Source organism: Diadema antillarum, unplaced genomic scaffold, assembly GCF_040938485.1.
Source record: "Diadema antillarum isolate AM-2024a unplaced genomic scaffold, OU_Dant_1.0 seq00000947_RagTag, whole genome shotgun sequence".
In the NCBI taxonomy this organism is placed as follows: Eukaryota; Metazoa; Echinodermata; class Echinoidea; order Diadematoida; family Diadematidae; genus Diadema; species Diadema antillarum.
The window spans coordinates 145001-164456 of record NW_027271796.1 but is presented as its reverse complement, the minus strand read 5'-3'; positions in this window follow the sequence as shown (position 1 = coordinate 164456).

Genomic DNA, 19456 nt, shown 5'->3' with positions numbered 1-19456 from the left:
GAGTTTCGAGAGGTGCAGAGTCAGAGTTCGATGATGTTTCTGAACATAACAAAATGTGTGCGCTACGCACTGGAACTACATTTAAATAGGTCAACACGTTATGTTTTCCTGTAAATACCGGTGTATTAACCGCACACTTTTCCCCGATGAAATGGATCAAAATTCAGGGAGCGGTTTACACACCGTTACAGTCAATATCTATATACACTGTACTACATATCTGCATATAGTGTGCAGAAAATGTTCACTGATTTGAAAAATCTACCATTCTCAGTTTGCCTTTGGATGGCTAGGATAGTTAAATGTTCAAGAAAAGACACATCTTAGATATTTTTCATGAGAAATTTAAAGGCGAATGGCATAATTTACGTTAGCAATACGGCTTGGAACATCCATGGCAAGCTATTCTGTCTGCGTTGAGCTAACGAAAGAAACATCGTGCAGGTGCATCGATGTTCTTCCGTACTCCGTATCCTAACTAGATCGAGCCTAGCTAATCTCACATCCCGACTGTAGGCCTATATCGCTTTTGCATCACTACCAGGTAGCCTATTTATCTCTTTGTTTATGAACGTAAACAATCTGGGGCCTTGGGGAATGAGTTGAGTTGAGTTTATTAACAACATACATGTGAATATGATAACATGATAACGTAAAATTCCACAGTGTAAGATACAATAACATGAAATTTTTATGATAATACAATGATTTTGTACAAGGTTCTTACAGCTTTGCAAGCATATATTTTGCATACTTATATCTACCTTACATAAGAATACATGTGTTATAATAGATTTAGTTTCGTTGTGATACATTTATCACTGAAAAGGCAAAGAGAATGAATAAGTATGTAATGTAGACATACATGCATAGACAGAGGTTCTGAAAAAAAAATAATCGAAGAAATAATAGAAAAACAGAAGATAATGTTGTTAAAGGGGGAACTAAAAGTTAGCACAAGTGCTAGTCGAGAATGGTTCTCCCATTATAGCTACATGTATATTTAAGCTGCTTATTGCAAGGTCTACTCTTTTAAAGTAACTGTACTATAGAAGTACATTAAACTGAACACTGAAATTTCTTTCCATCACTAAGCTTCTTTTAACAAGTGATTTTTTAATATTCTGTGAAATGAAGATCTTGTTCTTTCCTCTTGAACATTTTTGGGCAAACTATTCCAAAACTTTGATTCGACAAAAGATATAGAAAATGTACCATGTGTCGTTTTACATTTCGGGAGTCTTAGCATGGAATGATCTTTGCCTCTAGTCTTGTATGCATGATTTATTGGTTCATAATATTGCGTTACAAAATGTGGTAAATTTCCCTTGTGTAGATCATATACAAAGGTTGACACTGCAAGCTTATGCAGGTCAAAAACATCTAACACTCCTAGACTGGTGAATAATGGTCTAGAACCTGTTCTTAAGTGGGAAAATGTAATTGATCTCACGGCCATTTTTTGCGCTAAAAATATACAATCTAAGTGGCTTCTGTAGGTACTTTCCCATACTTCAATTCCATAAAGTATATGTGATTGTGTAAAGAATTTATATAAAAGCATGAGAACATGCCTTGGAACAAAGTATCTTAACTTGAAGATTAAGCCAATTTTGCGCCTAATGCATTTGTTGATACATTTAATCTGATCCTTCCACATCAAGGTCTCATCAATTTGGATTCCTACAAAAGATGCTACACTTACTCTTTCTATAACCGTTTCAGAGACTGTTAACACACCTTTAACTGCAATTGGTTGTCTTGGTCCTTTAATAATCATGTAATTTGTTTTCTTCAAGTTAATAGTTAATCTATTCACAATACACCATTTCTGTACCTCATTCAATTTTCCATTTACGTCATTCATATCAATTTTTTTGTACCTTTGGGAAATGTATGAAAAATGTTTACATCGTCAGCGAATAGTCTGAACTGAAAATAGTTACATGAGCTAAGTAAGTCATTGATGTATAGTAGAAACAGTGTGGGTCCTAGCACTGATGTGATCGTTCTACTGGATATTTCATTCTTGTACAGTTGTAGCACAATATACCTGGGATCGGTTTGAGAGGTAATTTTGGAACCACTGCAACACAATGCCTCTTATGCCATAATATTCTAATTTCGCTGAAAGGATGCGATGATTGATTGTGTCAAACGCCTTTTTGAAATCTATAAATATACCAAGGGTTATTTCACCTTTATCATTTGAATTTATTAATGTATTAACCAAATTGATTAATGATAATTTTGTACTGTATTTCTTACGAAATCCATACTGGTGTCTGTACAAAATTTTAGTGGACTCCAAAAAGTCCATTAGACGACCATTGACTAATTTCTCAAAAATTTTTGCAATTACTGGCAGAACCGAAATAGGTCTGTTGTTACCTGGGTCATCTTTCGAACCTTTCTTGAACAAAGGCGTCACTTTTGCAATCTTAAGTGCATCTGGGAATTGGCCCATTTCCAATGACAAATTAAAGATATAAGTCAATGGGGAAACAATATATGGAGCTGCGTCCTTGATCAATCTTATTGACAGATTATCATAACCATGAGACTTTGTAGCATCAAGAGCATATACAATATCCATAATTTCTTCTTCTCTTATAGGTTTCCAAGCCAAAGACTTTGTGTTTCTGGCACCCAAATAATCTTGAAAACAACTATTAGGAGGCCCATTTGGTATTTGTTCTGACAAGGAAAAACAGTTTTGAAGATAGCCGAAGTCGACGACCTTTTTGCATGATTTCAAACGTTATGATACTATATTTCTCCCATGTAATTGGCCTCAAAATAAAAAGTGTAATACCAGTAGGTCATTCTATGTATCTGAGACGTTCGTTCCACCCTGTGTAAAGATTGCTTTATCTCGTCATGGGGGAATCGAAAGTTCGCAAAGGAAAATACGAATAGGTATGCCTAGGAAAATATTTTCCCCCGACGGTTGATACACCGTTTTTTCCGGTATACAAAACTAAATTAGAGCCGCCGCCATTGAAATTTCTACAATTAGTATGCGATACCGAGAATTTACTGCTAAAGAAATGGGTAACACACTTCCTGCAAAAATCGCTCCGGTCTTATTTTCTCCAAGGACGTAGGATTAGGGTTAGGGTTGTGATAGGGTTTTAGGTTTAGTTTGATGTAAGGATTAGGATTAGGTATAGGGCTATGTTCATGGGTAGAATTTATGTTTGGCTTAACGTGCAGACATTTCATGGACGCAGTTTTCGCAGGAGCAAATGTCATAGAACCAGCCTGAACAGTCGCGGGCATGCAGTTTTACTGCTGAAGTTAGTGCTTACACGGTAAGAGTTCGAGTTTGCGTCTTCGTTTGCAATTGCAAGGAACACATCTCTGTCAAATTTTATGATCGGAGCTGAGAAGCAGTCATACTGTTAAATCTCTCTGAACCCTCCTTGGTCGGACGAGTAAATTAAACTAGAATATCAAAGCTGAGTTATTTTTCGTAGACGTCGAAGTCTTGATGAAAATCGGAAGAAAATTGGGGGACGTAATACTATGATATAAAATTCAAGCACGCGCACGCGAAATATGTTCGCAATGCATATCGCATGTAACGATTCACCGTGTTGGCGGAAGTGCGCAAGTCGACATAGAAAAATTATGTAACCTCGATTGACCTCCACGCTGTGCACGCGGATGCGAAAGATAACTGACGTCTTCATTTATTTGAACGTAGCATACGAACAGCGTAGGGCTCCGACAGCTAGCGTCGAAATGTTTTATGCGATAGCATGAATTGGCACAACTCTACTGATTTCTACCGAAAGCTTACCAATTTAGATTGACCACTCTATCACTAATCCCATGTGAACAAGCCAATTCACACTATATTCGTAGTCATAGAGACAGAAGCAGCTTGTGTATATGTGTGTGCGTGCGTGTGTGCGTGTGTGCGTGTGTGTGTACGTGTGTGTGTGCGTGTGATTGTGATCGTAAATGTAGGATAAGAAGTGACCGAAAGTGGATACTGAATGACCTGAAGTATAATACGGACACATTCACTCGTTCATATAATTATGATTTACAACTCCAATGCCACTCATCTAGAATGACAGTATTTATCACACTTAACATAATCCCAAGGTAAGCAAAATGTTGAGATAGATAGGTTAACCATCGCAGGGAGTAAAGAAATACATATGATATACAGTACCACACTGTACTTGCACGAAGTATTGTTAGAGTATTGTTATCATTTTTATTCTTATTCTTCTGCTGCTTTTTACTATTGTTGTTGGTTTTATTATTATCATTGTTATCATATACTTATTATTATCATTATTCACTGATACATCACACCGCTTCACTTTTGTTCGTGATCGTTCTATATCACAGTTTATAAAGAATGCCTAACTTTGAATTTGAATTTGAATTTGAATTTATTCATTTCATTTCCATTTTACATTGCATTGCATTTCACATTGCATTTTTGCATTTTCATTTACATTGCATTGCATTGATGATTACATGTTGACACATAATATTACAGTAATATAACAGCATGAATTAACAGAATATAGAGTTACTATACAAAACGGAAATGGGGTGACCCAACTAAAAGCATAGCTTGTGAAATTTGTAGGTCACCATTCAACGAGTAATATTCATAATTATGTACAGAGTGATTGAGAATATAACATATATACAGACTCCTGAAACATATTTACATAACTTATACATATATACATCTTAAAGATAGTAAAAATGAAAGAGAAAGAGAGGGAGAGAACGAGAGAAATAGAGGAAATAAAGTGAGAACCAAAGGGGGAGAGAGGAGGAAGAAAAAAGAAAAAAAAAGAAAGAGAAAAATAAACAATGGAATTAGAATGAATAGGAATTCCACATGAATGATATACCATATAACAAATGATATAAGATTACCTTATTGGGTAAAAGTGTCCAGATATTTGGTATAGGATTATAAAAAACTAGTTACATCGTAACATATTTACTCAAAAGACTTAGTTTTAATTTGTATTTGAATGTTTTGAGGCTTATGGTTTGTTGAAGAGAATAGTCTAAAGAATTCCAATATTTTGGTCCAGCGAAAGCAAGTGTATTGTGTTTAAAATTGGTTCTAATGGATGGCAGGTGGTAAGAAGAAGACTGCCGAGTGTAGTAATTGTGCACTTGTTCATTCATAACAAAAAGTGACGAAATGACTTGTGTAAATTCAGAATCCTTCGAGCTGTACATAATGGATCCTAGATTCATAAAATATATATCCTGTACTTTTAGTTATTTATTTTCATAGAAGAGTTCATTAGTGTGAGAACGTGATGTTGCACCAGAAATGATTCTCACTGCCCGTTTTTGGAGTAATGATAATTTATCCAGGTATAGTTTTGCTGAGTTTCCCCAGGCAAGAACGCCATAATTGAGATAGGGTAGTACAAGGGTTGAGTATAGCATACGCAATATATTCTTTGGAAATATAGATTTTATATTATTGATAACGCCAACATTTCTGGAAAGAAGTTTACTTAAATAGCATATATGCATTCTCCAATTCAATTTGTCATCTATATGTAGGCCAAGAAATTTTGTATTCGTGACTTTGTCTATTTGCACATTATCAAAGAGTATATGGCCTGGTAAAGATGATAATGAATTGCTAAATAGCATATAGTTGGTTTTCAAGAAATTCAAAGATAACTTGTTTGCATGGATCCATGTAACTACAGATTTCAGTTCTGAATTTATAATATTCATTAGTTGGTGTGGATTTTTGTGAGAGAAGAAAATACTAGAATCGTCGGCAAATAATATGAAAGAAAGAAGTTGTGACGATTTGGGAAAATCGTTTATATACAAAATAAAAAGTAGGGGACCAAGCAGCGACCCCTGTGGAACACCACAATAAATAGATCGCAAAGTAGACTCCACACCATTAAAAAAACAAACAAATTGTTTTCTATTAGTCAGGTAACTTCTAAACCATTCCAAAGCATTTCCTCTGATTCCATAGTAGGATAGTTTGAACAATAAAATAGCATGATCAATGGTATCAAAAGCTTTAGAATAGTCTAAGAATATACCTACAGTATGTAAATTCCTCTCAATTGCCGAGGCAACCTTACCAACAAAATATAGTAACGCATGTGATGTTGTATGCTTTTCACGAAAACCAAATTGTACATTAGCTAATATTTCACATGACTTGAAAAATTTGATCAAACGAACATAAATGAGCTTTTCAAGGATTTTGGAAAAGGTTGTGGGCAAAGAAATGGGGCAGTAGTTACCTACTTCTTGAGGATCTCCTTTCTTGAAGATAGGTACTACTTTTGCAATTTTCATATTTTGTGGTACATCACCGTTAGAAATAGATAAATTGAATACGTGAGTGAGAGGTTTCACGAAAAATACAGCGACTTTCTTCACTAGCTTGTTTGTGAAGCCATCACATCCTGGGGACTTGTTTGTCTTGAGGTTATTGATAATATCAATCACCTCCTCTTCCGTAACTGGAATCAAAAAACATGTTTCAGAGTTCGGACTTTCTAAAAGTTCGGACTTTTCGTTCCTGTCTCTGCTAATGGTCTGGTTCGTTTGAAATCAAGTGGAACTTTGAGCGGAGTGTCACTTTAATGCATTTATGGGTGGCTAGATCTTTCATTTATTTACCTTATAGTTACGACATTTTGAGACAGGAACATTCCTGTCTTCATCATCAGCTTCACCCAGTGATGACGTAATGAAAGGAAGGACAAACTACATGTTGTCTCTCTGTAAAAATGATGGAGTTCACAGAAAAAAAAACACACCACAAATTTGAGTTATTGTTTGTTAATGAAATTCTTTTTTTATTTGCATCATGGAAAAGGACAGAAAAACTAGATGTGTAAAAACAAAAACAAAACACAAAGCAATGCAAAAAATAATTCAAGCATGTAGTTAAATTCTCATGTGACCTATGATAGAGGACTTGGGGGGGGGGAGGCGAAAAGATTGATTAAAAACAAAAGACAGGGGAGGGGAGTGTTCAGGAAAGTATATAATCAAGCATATTGCGTATCAAACTGCTTACGGGTATATATCTATCTTTCTTTCTTTCTATTATCTCCCTCTCTATCTCTCCATCTGTTTCTACATATCATTAATTAACTAGCGTTAACTAACTTTGAAATGATACAAACAAAAACAAGAAAAAATAATGTGTGTATTGCTTTTGCATCGTGCGAGTTGCTCAAGATCGGGTGCATTAAGTGAGAGAGAACATAACAAGGCGTATTTCCATCACCCTGAGTAAGTTGAAGAACACAAGTTAATTGATGAGGCACACGATGAGCGGACCCGGATGGCAAAGCGCTGGCCGCTAGCCCCCCGATTGATACTCACATATCGGCTATCCGAGGCTACAATAACGGGTGGATTATTGACGGGTCAACCTGGGTTTCCATTACTTCTGAGGCAAACAAGCGAGGGCTAGTTGGAGCATGGAGCTACAACAGCTCCATGGTAGGGGTACTTTTTGATGTAGTATACGTGTATAGGCACGAGATGACGACGCAGTGCTGGCAAACATGTAGCCGAGCGGGGGAAAATGGGGATGCTCCGGGGCTGTATAGTTAAGCCAAAGAACAAGGTGGGCAGAAAGCGTACCAGTCCGGTCAATGGTGATTTGCACCGAATGTTTTCTCTGATGTCAGCTTTCAGGATGCATATCAGCGTGGAAACGCACGACAGCTTCGAAATCTGAACCTATGATATCTTCTATAGTTAGAGGACACATATTCGATTGGCATCATTCGAGGGTATTTGAATCTTGAAGACAGAGTTGCACACCCCAAGCCAAAATAAGGCAGTAAACTCATGAACAAGAAAATAGACAGTAAGTGAAGACCAGATTGAATAGAATACTTTAATATCACTGAAATGGCGAGAAGCAAGATTCGTAAGAAAGAAGCTCAGAAACAGAAGAAAATTAATATCATACCTGACGTTTTTCGGAGGGTTAGACTAGTCGTCATGTAAAATTATGCTTTGATGGTGGGGGATTCATAGGGGTTGCATATTCACTCGTATGTGTAGAACTCTCGAAATGCAATTGTCAAATCTAGAAAGGGAATGATTTATGACGACTTCACTGTGCATCTATACTGCTTTACCTGTGGCACTTGCTTCCTGTTCCTTACTGCTTTAAAGGAGGCTAAGATTGATTGGGCGTCAAAATATGCGCGCACCTCGACTATCAGCCACAGATCCTCTTGAACGAACGTTATGTCAGTGATGGCGCTTGGCTGCTTCTGATTGGCTGAGGGTCGCATTGTGTTTAAGTTTCGTCAAGATGGGATCTTATTGTTATGTCATGCTCTGATGAAACTGATGATTTTTTTTCATGTGCTTTTTATAATTAATCTCTTTTCTAATGATTTTCACTTACGCTACTTGTATCCCTCTTCCCGATCAGTGCGTTTTGAAGGAAAGAGCAATGGTGGTCTTGTATACATGCATACGTTGATTGTGTGTACATTGCTCGTCTGTGGTCTAACGTCACCATGTGATGTATGATCTATGTGTGAGTGCGTATTGTTGTTTTCCTTTATTTCTTCTTTTTTTTTGCGGGGGGGGGGGGGGGCTGCAAGAGTATCCACCAAACGTATTCTTCAAAACGCAGCACAGTAAAACCCGGATCTAATGCAAGATCATAAATGAATATCTCCTTAAATTTTTGCATCTGGCGTTACAATAATTGGTAGGTTATATTGGTACAACTGGTGTATTGCCCATCTGCCTTTGTTCAGTTCTGTCTGTTGGCGTAGGTACTATGATGAATACGATACACAGAGCTGGGAAAACACACCCATCCACACACCTCCACAAATCTCTTTCAATCAGTGTATGGCACACTATTCACTGTCTTATATTGACGAAAGATGTGTATGTCCACCTTGTATTCCCAACTGGCTCAGCGAAATTGAAGCTTGCAACACAATTAATGAGAACCACTGGAGTGATCTAGGCTTCGCATCGTTTCTATCTTTTTTTTTTGATATGTTAGTTTGTGTTTGATCTGTATTTGATCTGTATAATTGAAACTGAAGTTTCCATTATCAATCTAACAACAACATAACGAGAATGTATCTGTATTTCATCGAATCGTACAAACACGACTAGGACTTGATGGATATTACTTATATATTCATATTTACATGTATGAGGAATGAACTGACATTTTGCACATCTGACATTCTCCTTTTTTTCGTTTCATACTTTCTCTTCATCTTTTCCGATATCGCTTTCTGCATCAAGCTTTTATATGTATAAAGACCCTGTATGCTACATCATACATATACATCCGCAGTTTTAAATTGAGAGAAAGAGAGACAATATTAAGAGAGAATGTCAAATATTACTTCTGGAAGCAGAATCTTAATGTCAGCATACTTGCTGTAAATATATGATATCTTATGTATATTTGTTTTACTATGTTTGGTGGGAATGCACCCTACGAGCATTGTTTCTTCAGCATTCCTCCCCATCTCCTGCATTTTCTAAACTTCAAAATGTTTTGTGCTTTTTTTTCTCCACCCTATCTTTTGTTCATCCATAAATATCATTTTTCATATTTTGTAATTGTTGACACATATCTGTACTTATGTTTTATGTGAGAAAAAAATGTATTTACAAGTTCTGTTGGAGATGAAAAAATAAATGAATGAAATAATGGCGTCAATGTATACATGTAGTTCCGAATCTACTACCTGAGCATACTGCTCACATAGACATCTCTTGGGAAGAAACAAAGTTTAGTGTGTAAAGCTTTATTGAACATCCCAGCTGCATTTTTGAAAGGTAATATTGTTCCACTGCCGAACATCTTGCTTTTTTGTATGCCTTCTCCAATATGATTCGATTCAGCGCCAAGCCGCGAAGATTCCCTTTCACATTTCGCACGCAATTTACATCCAAAACACTCGACACGGCAGAGTGTAGCATTAACAGCGAAGTACTTCACCCTAAGTCGGTTTGTATTGAAAATGGTATGAACATGTCACAAAAGATACTAATACTAAAATATAATGATAGGGTAATTCCTACGGGCAGTATGATAATAATTACTAAGTAATACTCACTGTGAAAAGGAACAGTCAGAAGATACGATATCAGCACGCGACCTCAGCAGGCATGCCTACAGCATACGTCTTGGAAGTCATACTTTGGTGAAGAATCGAGAAGAAGGTCCTTTGTAATTTTATGATGCCGAAGTCACATAATGGTAATCCAGTGTGGTCTTTATAGTCAATGCTTTCAGGTATGTTTTATCATCATAAACAAATGATAATTAAAGGCCTTCAATACTCAAGTCTGTTTGCATTTTGGAATAACTCCTCCGTTTACAAAATGACGTGTTAGGCAAAACCCTCCTCCTGCACTGTCAACAGATCGATGTGTTTACCTTAACAACTGTGATTTTTGTGAGCATTTGCGTTCAATATATCCCTGTTCTGTTCACCTGGGCTATAAAAACACGCCAAACAATACGAGTCGTGAACAAGTCTCCACCGTGCATGGCTTCCCGCTTGTGAGTACAAGCAAGAGCGAACAACTTTACCAGCTCATCGAGCGGAATGCAATACGCACAGCGCATGCGTGGATGTCTTCGTCAGGGACTGGCAGATCACCAGCCTGGCACAGTTGGAGGGGAAACAGAGATGAGGCGATTCCATTGTGGAGCGGCAGGGGTGAGGAGGAAAACAAATCCCTGCCAGTGATAATGGTATCGGATTTTAATTATGAATTATTTCGGGTGCTCGCTTCCAAACCCATGAATGCGGTGGAATCTAGACATTCTGAATATCCCGACCGCGTGCATAATAGACGGAGACTGAGATCTCATGTTGCGGCATCAGTGACGATATTGAGCTGCCAACCGTAACAAGAATTATTGATTACAACCAGTCATAATGATAATTGAAAGTCCTATCAAAAGAGATCAAGTCAGCGCAGCACAGCCGGCTAAACGACAAGAGAGAGCATTGAGTCCATTCAAGGACCGAGGCATTTGGTGTCACGCTTTCATACTTATTGCAGTCCTCATCCAGCATATGCTGATGAGTTCCCTGTATCAATCATCTCAAACTGATGGACTGAAATTGCTGTAGGCGTAATGAGTCTCCCACGCGCCCCCCCCCCCCCCCCCCATCAACATGAGCATGGATTGCTGGAGAGCTCCAAATCAGTGCGATGTCTTCTCTAGATCAAATTGAACAAATAAACCTGAAAGTTTGCAGGAATATTAAGTGTAGATATATATATATATATATATATATATACAGACAAAAGATGAAAGTAGGACATCAGTAATGCTTTGATTTAAAAAATATACTGATTATAATGTACATATTGATGGATTGTCTATAACTGACTGCACTTCAATTTTAGGAATTACGACACTAATTTAACTTCAAATAATTATATTCATAATATTCGCTCTTCAATTTCTAAAGCAATGGGAATTGAATTCCGATTGAAAAACCTTTTTTCTCATAATTCTTTTATTTTTCATATAATGCTCTGATTTTAACATACATAATATACTGTATTATTGCATGGGGAAACTGTGGCTTAAGTAGAATAAACTCAATTTTTTACTCTTCAGAAACGCATTTTGGGATTAATCACTGACTCCCCTTATTCAGAACCCTCTGGTCCTTTGTTTCATCCATTGAAAATAAAGAAAGTTGACATTATACATATTTTCAGACTGTAATCTTTATGCAAATCACTGCAAACTGTGCTTCAATCATCCGATTATCATTTTGAAAACCCTTGAATCATCATAGCCCCCAAATCATTGAAAGATCATATACCATTCAGATATCTGACATTCTCTGCCTCTAAATTTAAAACAGTGTTTATAATGAATATTCTTTAAAAAGAATCTTATCTCATTATTCTGCCGAAATCTAAAAAATTCATGTCATAAGTGTTGTTTTTGTTCATTCCGAATAACAAGTTTAATTTTCATATCATCATTTGTTTAACTCATTATATGAACTGTAATGTAGTATCGTGTAGTGTACTAAACATACTTTTAAAGGTCAATATTATCACAACACAACGCACACGACACAGCAATGCGCACCTTCAGCACTGCTATTCGCTATTCACTATTATATCGTGAAGAGTTGTATCTTAATCCTAGTTTCATTTTACGTCGTAAGTTTATCATGGGCCATCTTCCTAGTAAAGCTCTGCTTATGGAGATGGTCCCCTGCATTTCCAATTTCATATAATCAGGGCCGGCGGAGCGTTTCATCGAAAGTGTGGGGGCCCACCTCTGGGTTTCATGAGCTGACAAGCCAAAAAAAAAAAAAAGAAAGAAAGAAAGGTCCTCAGCTCACAAAAAAAAAAATTGACAATAAAAAATATAGGTCACTTCAAGATCTTTATCTATTTCTATTAAGTGCCACTTACGTACTTCCGGGTTTCCGGGTTAAAAAAAGTGTGGGGGCCCAAAGTGAGGACACCTTATGTATTCCATATATGGTGCACTTAGTGTGGGGGCCCGAGCCCCCACGGCTCCCATGGTTCCGCCGGCCATGATAACATCATACGTAATATTCTTTGAACCCAATTTGAACTGTTCTTTATCGTACAATCTATACATTCAATTTGATATTGTTGTATATTTTTCTCCCCATATGTTTTCTTTATACAATCGTACCCCACAATGTGTATTAATGTATTTCAACTATTTATGATTTATGACATAGTGTCAAATTTTGTTACACATTGTATTGAAAATACTGAACTGAACTGAACATTATCAACGCACAAACAAATTCTAATGTGTTGCATCAAGTTTCAACTCGTCGTGCGTCTTCTTCACTGTTTCAGACAATTTCATGGAACGTTAACAATGCATTACTGATCTTTTTACTTTTATCCTTTGTGTACTGGAACCAGCAAGTGAACCAAAAAATCCTGATTACACACACCAACACACACACACACACACACACACACACACACACACACACACACATACATATATGTATATATATATATATATATATATATGCGTGTGCGTGTGTGTGTGTTTGTGTGTGTGTTTGTGTGTGTGTGTAGTAGAGCTGCAAAATGCAGGGATTACGGATTATGAGATGCGAAGAGAAATATGACACAAAAAATACGAAGTCTTCGAAAAAATTTTCATTTCACATTTTACCCTCATTTCTTTCCATCCTTCTTCTCGTGATTATGATCATAGATTGCAGATATAATGAAGCTGATTCATTAGTGTGAAAACAGAGCAGTGAATCCTGGCGTTTCTTTTTTCACATTGGGGTCTTGAGTTGAGCTTTTGACAGCATTGTGTTGATAGCATGTCTAACTGATGCATGGAAATAGATGCCATTATTTTAATAAGAGCATTGGCGTCTGGTTAACCAACCAGGGTGCTGTTCGTTATTCCGAAGGTTCGTCATTCCGAAAGTTCGTTAATCCGAAACACACAAATTCCCTATACCTAGAGGTTCGTTAATCCGAAAATGAAAAAGGGTTCATTAATCCAAACATTTGTGGCGTTATTCCGAAGGTTCGTTATTCCGAAGATTTGTTAATCCGAAAATGAAATTCGGAATAACGAACCTTCGGAATAACGAATCTTCGGACTGAAGAGCCTTCGGAATAACGAACCTTCGAAATAACGAGCTGTAACCGGTAAACCATTGCTAAAAATGAAAAGAAGAATTTATTGATGACATTCCCTGCCGGGGGCACTCATGCTGAGAGATGTTAGAAAAGGAAAAATGCTTCTCTTTTCACAATCTTTTTACGATATCTTTCTTTTTAATAAAGTCAACTGTATGACCAGAGTTCACATCCCGGCTTGTCAGAGGCGGAGACAAAAGTGGAAAAGCTGATGAGGCATTCAGTCTACACGTCAGATATGCACAGTTTTATTGAAAAACACATTGTAATGATCATCATGAAATAACCAATAATATTTGGTATAAACATGCCTTTTTTTTGTGCGCTATCTAGCGGCCTGAGGCGAAAAGAGTGAAAGATCAAGGGAAAATCTCTATTTCGGCGAATCAAGTACAAAGTAACATACACACAAAGACAGGCAAAGTAATACATAAAAAGGAAACTAAACAAAGTATCGTTAGGGCTGTAAAACATCGGAAATGACGTTTAAATCAATCTACGTATACACACTCATGAAATCATCCGTTTATCAGGAAAATACGATATTCGAAAGCTGTTTTTCTTGTCAATCAACAACCACTGCATTTAATTTGAGACTGCTGATTGGTGCAGCAATGGACATTTGAATCAGTGTGAGGCTGCTACAAAACTGCAGTGTGGAAGATAGTTTCATGCAAGGATTTGCAGGAATCAAAATACACGGGTATTGTGAAAGATAACCAGGATTCACTATCTTATATTAGGCCTACATGGTTAAGCGGCGCTATATGATTATGTGTGCGGCTTTTCATTTTATTTCATTTTATTTCATTTTCAACAAAAGTATAAAGTACAAAAACAATGTACTAAAGAAATTAATGCAACTATTTTTTTATATGACAGAGCTAACATAGCTTAAGAGAATGCAGTCATAATAGACAAACTGTAACAGAACTGCATCAAGGAAAAGTTGTTCGAAATGGAGGGAACTGCTGAAAGCCATGGCTTGTGGAATGCAGTCGCTCATAAGCGATAACTAATAGTAATGGACAAACAAAACTATGAGGCAAGTTGCCTGAGAAACAGGGGAAGGCAGGGAAAAGAAAGCATAAAACAAATCATACACACACAACCGCACACGCAAACAAAAACAAAGCAGTTCTCTAATAAAGAAGATACGCATTGAAAGAATGAACAGAAGATAAAAGTGGACACGAAAAGGGGGACTAAAAAAAAAGGGACAGGGAAAAGGGCACAGGAAGAGGAGTTCAAGGGTCAATACCAACGCACACAAGACCTAGCACACCGAGATATGTAGGGAGACTGTTTTTGTTTAGATGAATCAAGCAAAAGTAATGACAATAGAGTAATGAAATAAAATTACGGCTTTCCAAACTGCAAATCCTCAGTGATGTGAGAATTCAAAAGAAATTTCATCAATTCTAAAAGTAAAATTATTAAGACTGAAAGCTTCTTTCACGCTTTTACGCTGTAGATTTTGTAAAAAAATGGTCCAAGAAAACAGCAAGTGAAATTCATTAGATTGTCTAGTAGGATATGAATGTATGAATGAATATGAATGGGTTTGTTTTTGATATACATAGAATCAAACATGAGAGGGAGGGAATGAACTGTTAGGATAGACATGCACATAAACTGTCCTAAATGTAAACAATAGAATCATTAATCTTTGGAGTCTTATTTTCGTGAAATAGAACATTTGCATGACATGTCCATAATTAACAATGACAAACAATATATGATAAACAATGCGAAGAGCTTTTTTTCTGCTATAATGATAATATTCGTTCTAAGTACGAGGAATATGTGTTACCCAGGCAAGTATGCCATGATTCAAGTATGGTAAAATCAAAGATGAGTGTACCATTAGTAAAACTTTTGTAGGAAAACTAAAATTTAACTTTGTTTATTATACATATATTTCTAGAAACAATGCGGCAAAGAGAGAGAGAGAGAGAGAGAGGATGAATGACAAACACTCCGTGTGAGATTGATATTTAAAAGATTTTCGCCCAAGTGAAAACATGTCTATGTATATATATATATATATATATATATATATTTATGCATATTTGTGTGTCTCTGTGTGTGTGTGTATGTGCGTGTTTATATGTAATTGTGAATGCGTATGCATGAGCAGCAGCATGACAATTGCATACCTCGGCCATTTTTTCATGGAAAGCTAATGACAATATCACAACATCAATTCCAGCTTTACTTCAATCCAGGATTATTTCCATTAAATGTAAATAACAAGCGAACGGACAACCCTGGCATTTGATACAATGGAGACAAATATAACGAAGATTAAAAAAAGATATTGAAACAAATACTGATCTTATTGAGAAAAGAAAAGGAACAACAAAAGACGAGGAAAAACAGTACCAAATTATATAAAAGGGGGAGAAGATCAAGAGTTAGAAAGAGCAATGAGCTTTGTAATACGCTGATTCCTCATGATGTATCATTACTAACAGTTTAAGAGAGGAAAAAGCAGACAGATAAGAAAAAGAGAATAAAAAGATGTTATTAGTATTATTATTACTATAATCATTATCATTATTATTGTTATTATTATTATTATTATCATTATTACTGTATTATGCATATTGAAATTCATATGGATTCATTAATAAAGATGTGTAATTTCTTCACAAATTATTCGCTGATTTTTATTCGTTGATTTTATTATTTGTTTTATTTTAAGATCCATCCGTATATCGTTCCATATTTGTTTACCTTTAAAGACAATTGTGTTCTTTGAGTTTTTCTGGGTTTTTTTTTTTGGTTTTTTTAACATAACTCAATAATAATTATCATCGGCATCACGGGTGCTATGCACATGCATATATTGGTTCGATAAAGATTTGGATGAAAAAACTAAATGATGATAAACCGTTTGAACAGATAGAAATGAAAATAGCAAGATCATATCTGTCAATGTCATAAATATGTAAACACTTCAAATTGAAAAACAGAGGTGAGGTGTGGGCATTTTCAGACACATTTTAGATTATTCGATTAGCTTTTTAATGGAGTACAAATAATTTTGTTATTCAAAAATCATTCCCACTAGACCAAGCAAAATTACATTATCTAATACTAGAAATGATTAAGGTATAATACCTGTCATAATCAGAAGATATCTAGGGGAATGTTTCAGTCAATAAAGAATACCAATGTCTTTGGTAATATTGCGTATGACACTAATGTGCTCATGCCATGAGCTATTGTCTCCTTTTACAATAGAAGGACCAAAAGACCATGTAACAATCCAACAGACAGAATAATGCTCTATGGCCAAATATGATGTCCGATATTTTCTCCAATGTATATTTCATATACTTTCCTGTTGTCGTTTCGCTAATTTTGCCAAGCAGTTTTGATAATGTCATGACCATAAACACATGACTTAAAATTTGAAGTACAATTGTATTGACTGTCATTTTAGCGGGAACGTTGTGCATCTCTTCGATACCTAACTGAAGTACATTGTCCTAATATGCGATTTCGCCATTCAAATTTTGCAAAAGTCCCTCTTCCCTGCTAAACGATGACATAACGTACGTGTACTATACACGTACTTGACAGTATTTCTTTTGTGTATTATCGTTTATATTTTGATGCGAATATCGTCATAATGATTTCATTTGCACAAGTGGAGAAATAAAAGAAACTGCAACTGAATTTCGTGTCCCCTGCTCATACAGAACAGCATAAACGATTGAAAAAAAAAAGTTATGTCAAAGAAGTTTTATACACTGTTATGTGTGTGTAAACTAATGCATCAAAGTGCCCTTGTCTTCCTTTGTCCCCTCCCCGTGAAAAGTAATAAAAAGACGACCATGAGTCGTGCTGTTTGAGCACAAGTGTTATTATGATTATGAAGTCTTTAGATAGCCAATAGTCTAATTCAGTTCATATGTTTCCCTGTCCATCAGTTACAAGTATGGTCTTGTGGTCACTGTAATCTTGCGTTTTATAGAAGTACATGGCAGTTAGCCTATTGCTTGCATCGACCTATCGAAATACTATACTCAGACGTGTATCTTGACATATTAATACTATTGATCGCCAGTCTCCGGTAAAGTGACCTCGCTCATGGCTATGCAACGGTCATTACATTATTTAATATAATCTCTTTTGTATCAAATTACCGAACGCCTTCTTAACACATGACTTCGTGCTCGGATGTTGAATTAAGTTTTTTTTTTTATCTCTGCTATCATCAGATGGACTCAAGCTTTTCAAATTATTTTTGATGTCGATCCTCATATTCGTCTCCGTTAAGCACAGTCAATTCTTACTGAAAGTTTTCTCTTTCTTAATTCAGACTTTTTTTGGTTAGTAAAGAATAACGAAACCTTGATACAAAGGGGATCTTTAGGAGAAAGGATTTTTTAAAAGTGATAATATGTGTCTCCACGATGACTGTACTAAATAATGCATTACAGATGATACCAGCTAGACAAAGAATAGATTTGCTTCAACCTTTGCTGCTATGAGATAAAGAAAGGTGATTGGATTTTCAAGTGTTACCAACCCTTCATTTGATATTTCATTTATTTTGAAAGCACGTACATTCTCTTCCACACCACTCATTTAACTCACATAACATTCTTAATGATTGATGAATTAAAAAAAAAAAGAGCTACGAGTCTCGAGACGTATTCCTTTATTGTTTTAAAACTATCCAATCATTTTGGGCTTTACAAACTTTACGACTCCCCCACCCAACCGATCAAACGCTTTCAACGTTACTGCTATATGAATTAACATATAGTTGTTTACACGAGGGATTGATATTTGCGTGCTCTACACAATTATCACCACCGTAAACACGAGTTTAAGGTGGAAATATCATTATGTCTTACCCATTATAGGTCTATGAGCTATACAGTATTGTGTAGTGTACTGAACACATTATTTTTAAAGACCAACATCAGCACAGCACAACGCACTCCTCACAACACTATGCACCTTCTGCACTACTTTTCACTATATCGTGAATGGCGATATAGAATTGTATTTTAAGATAGTTTCATTAATTTTATTGTGTTGTAAGTTTATCTGGGGCCATCTTCCTAGTCAAGCTCTGCTTGTGACGATGGTCCCCTACATTTCAAATTTTATATGATATTGTATTATAACATATATTTTTACACCCTATTTGAACAGTTTCTTATCGAAAAGAAACATTCAATTTGACATTGTTTTTTTGTTTTCCCCATACGTTTTCTTTGTACAATCATGTCCCACAATCTGTTTTAATGCTTTGGAACAAATCATATGATTCATGACATATCGTCAAATTTCGTTATACATCTTGATGAAAACGGAATGAAGATATAAACTAAACTGAACTGAAATTATGAAAAAGTAATCTAGATATTCCCTTCTTCCTTCCTTTCATTAGACATGTGAATTGTGAAACAAAAAAAGCACAATATCGATGTTGCTCATTTATAATTCTGATTTCTATATTATGTGTCTGCTCCTTGGTGCAGACATTCATGACAATCATTCTATTCATTTGTTTTCTTTCCGTTTCTGTCCATTTTAGCTTTCTAGTCCAAATTCAATCAAGGTATTCGCATAGGCTATAGAGTAAACGATTTTATTTGAACTGAGAAGGAATAAGAAGCGCCATTTAGTTAAGTTTTAACTGTATTCAAATCTAGATCACTGCGGTTATAGCTGTCTCAATACTTTTAAAGGACAAGGGAAATTCCGGACAAGGCAGAAGTTACCTGATAAGAAA